Raw genomic sequence first — 3944 nt, 5'->3', positions numbered from 1 at the left:
TTTGTCTTGCTTGCTTTGAAGCAAATCCAAAACATATTGGAGCTGCTCATTCACATAAAAATTTCTAAACCTGACACTTGATTTACCGATAATGCTGAAAGTAGGATAAGAGTCATAAAACTATCCATTTTAAATAATCCATTAAAATTAGTTAAATGTCAGATGAACCCTGGAAATGTGCAATGATTTTTACAACAAATATAGATCATTGACAACTTTTACTAACTGAGAGTCTAATGTAATAGAAAAACTTAATTTTGATCAATGAACCATAAAAACACAGTTTAAGGCAAGGGATTGCACATACAATCTTTAAAACTATTTGTAGTCGACCCATCACTCTAGACTCTGTTGATGCAATTGAAAATAAAGTAGATCATGTATCAATTCAGGAATCAGGACACAACATAACAAAACCTACTGACAAAAAAAAAAAAAAAAGTGCTTTTAGTGCTGTTCTTCATATCAAAGTCATTGTCTGAGGCTCAACACGAAGCAAACGTTCACAACTCACTTCAAAATGCGGTTCTAAAAAGAACTCTTTTTTCTTAATTTGCCAGAAGACCTTTTATACATTATTTCTTTGTGGAAATTGGAGACAGATGTGATACATGCACCCGAGAAGAAAATGAAAAAGTGAAAAGTTCATGCATGATGGAGGACTCATTGAAGTAAAAAGCCAAAAACAACGCAAAATTGAAATAGTTCACTTGTCTCTTTAGGTCAGGTCACAGAGCTTAAGAACTGGAATTTCAACTTGAGGCCAAGTGAGCTTAAAAATGGAATTTCATATTTATGCAATTGGCTTGAAAGTAGTCTTTCAGACGCTTTGTTTTACAGTAATATTACTTATGAGGCAAATAAGTTTAAAAATTGTCCTTCAAATCATTTTGTTTTACTTAGCAGACTAACAGATAAAGGTTATGATTAAACTATTTTATTTCCTCTGATAAATTTATAAATCATAACAATTTCATTATTTCATTACTTATACATGAATATGTAAATTAAAACAAAACCAACTGTTTATATTTTTTTCTGCTATAAAATTCTGAATAATTAACTTATGATGGCAAAGGGTGGTTTAGGATGGACCACTTTTTCCCCTGGTGGTCCCTGAAGGAAATGTGCTGGTCCTCGCTATTATTTCTATTGCAAAATACCTAAATACCTAAACTGTGTTGGTCCTTTCCAAAATTTTGGTGGTCAGAACCTTCGAACCGCCATTTTTCAAGAAGTCTGGAAATATTCCAATCACTCAGTACCACCTTGGGTATCTATGAGCTCGCCAATTATGTTTCTGGCTCGCTTTTGGTGAGTTGGCTAGCACAGGTTTCACACACTGTATTTCTGAACGTTTTTAGTCGTAAACTTTTGTATGAACCCTTTGCTGTTCAACTGAACAGATGAACAAGATCAAAAGGACTATATGGATTTAATAATTCGTCAAATGAAAATATCAAAACAAAGACGTTGAAGATAAAACAGAAAATGCAAAGCAATATGTTATAGGGCTAAGTCTTATTAATACTTGCTGATCATTTTATTCTATAAGCCACTTTCGTCCGTATAAACCAGGGAATTACTTTTCATTATGTTGGTCTTATTCAAAACTGACACCTACACTTATTTGTTGATAGGACAGAAGAACAGACATCATCTTATGTGATGGATTTTGTTCTTTTGGACCAGGGAATCCACTGAACTTCAAAATTCTTAAGACAAAAGTGTTGGATTCACATTTCTTACTGCATGTGGTTTCGGAGCTAACGAAATTAACGGCGAAATCATAAAAAACATCCTTAGGTTCGGGGTGTAGCCACGGCTGCCTGTAGGGCATAATATATAAGTTATGCTCTTCATCAATGTTAATTAGTAATTTTATGCCGAAAATTCCTATTTACCAGAAAACTTTTAGGTCAAAGTTGATTCAAAAATGCATGCTTGTTTTCGTGACGGCGATTCCAACGGATAAATATGATCTGAAGGTTGACTCGATTCATTGGATAATTCAAATTGACTAACCATCAAATCAGCTTATTTTCTAATCAATGGGCACTTAAATGCATATCAATATATTGTTTTCCTATGCATCATCGCCTTTAATGTTTGGTAAATATTTCAATTGGAGTTGATATTCTATTACATTAATCAAGGATTTGTAGAGTCACTCTGAGACTACTATAACATATGTGTTATAGTAGTCTCAGAGTCACTATACAAATTCTTGTATTAATTAATAAGGTTATTTTGGAAGAATGCATTGACATGTTAACGTGACCTACTGCAGATAAGAGGTTAAGCCATTTATAATTAATCTACATGTCACTTACTAATGTCAAGACCTGGGATCAATAGATATATTTTAGTCCCAGTCAAGACCTTCTCAAGTTCAAATCGCATTGGACGCAAAAAATGTCCTTTTCTGAAATATAAAAATAAGGAAATGCACAGTGGTATGATTGCCAATGAGATAACGATCCACCAAGGTTCAAATGAGGTGGATGTAAGCAGTTATAAGCAACCGAACGGCTTTTAACAATGAGAAAACCCAATAGCGTATAGTCGGCTATAAAGGACCCCGACGTGAAAAAATATGAAACAATTCAATTGAGAAAACTAACGGCCTATTATTTATAACAAAACACTTTAGGAAAAAAGAAATATGACAGAAATGAACCAACCACTGAACAACAGCCTCCTGATGTACGGGACAGGCACATAAACATGTGACGGGGTTAATAGATATAAGAAGATGTGGTATGAGTGCCAATGAGACAACTCTCCATCCAAGTCAAAATTTATAAAAGTAAACCATTATAGGTCAAAGTACGATCTTCAACACGGAGCCTTGGCTCACACCGAACAGCAACCTATAAAGGGCCCCAAAAATTACTAGTGTAAAACCATTCAAACGGGACTACCAACGGTCTAATCTGTATAAAAAACGAGAAACGAGAAAACATGTTAGAAGGCGCAAACTCTCCCCTAACCTGCGACAGTGGTGTAGCAGTACAACATAAGAATTAACAAACTATAAGCATGTATATATTCTATCATTATTCTGGGGGAAATGTAACGTCATTTTGCTCTGTTCTATATTTAAGGCCAAATGCTGACATTATTTCTCAGAGATGAATGCTATATAAAGTGATAAAGTGTGGTTAGCGCTGGTCGGCTGATCCCACTACGTAAGTGATATTTTGCTTATTTACGAACTATTAGCGAACAAAATTACTACATATTTCACATGGATGTGCTTAAAACATCAAAACATCTAGCTTTTTCGGGGAATGGTTGGATTTTCTTGACTATACAATGGGAATATCCAATGATATAATCTTAACGGGAGACTTAAATTTCCACCTAGACGATAAATTCGACTGTGACGCCCGAAAATTCACTGAAACGTTATCTGATCGTGGTCTCGTGCAACATGTTGTTGGTGCTACTCATGTCCGTGGACACACGCTTGATGTCATTATAACTAGAGAAGATAGCTCAATTGTAATCGGCATTCCATCTATTGATGAATAACATCTTTGTAATGATAAAGGCGTTCCATCACTCGACCATTTCGCGGTTCACTGTAGTCTGAACGTTAACAAACCACCTAAAAAACTGGAGTCCATGAAATGCCGTTAGCTCGAAGAAATTGTTATTGACGATTTTAACACCGACATCAATTGTTCGAATTTCATGTCAAGTCAGACAGCATCGCTTGACGAATTAGTTTCAACATATGACTCAGTGCTCAGTTCTATCATTAAGAAACATGCTCCAATTCAATCCAAAACTATAAAATTGCGCCCAAATACAGAATGGCACTCATCCGAGCTCCGTACCGCTAAGACAGAACGCCGTAAAGCTGAGCGTTAAATGCGGGAGACAAACCTTGAGGTTCATAAACAGTTGTATAAAGAGCAATGTATCAAAACACACAA

Source organism: Mytilus californianus, unplaced genomic scaffold, assembly GCF_021869535.1.
Source record: "Mytilus californianus isolate M0D057914Y unplaced genomic scaffold, xbMytCali1.0.p SCAF_10, whole genome shotgun sequence".
NCBI lineage: Eukaryota > Metazoa > Mollusca > Bivalvia > Mytilida > Mytilidae > Mytilus > Mytilus californianus.
The sequence above is the reverse complement of the archived record's forward strand: the minus strand, read 5'-3'. Positions refer to the sequence as shown.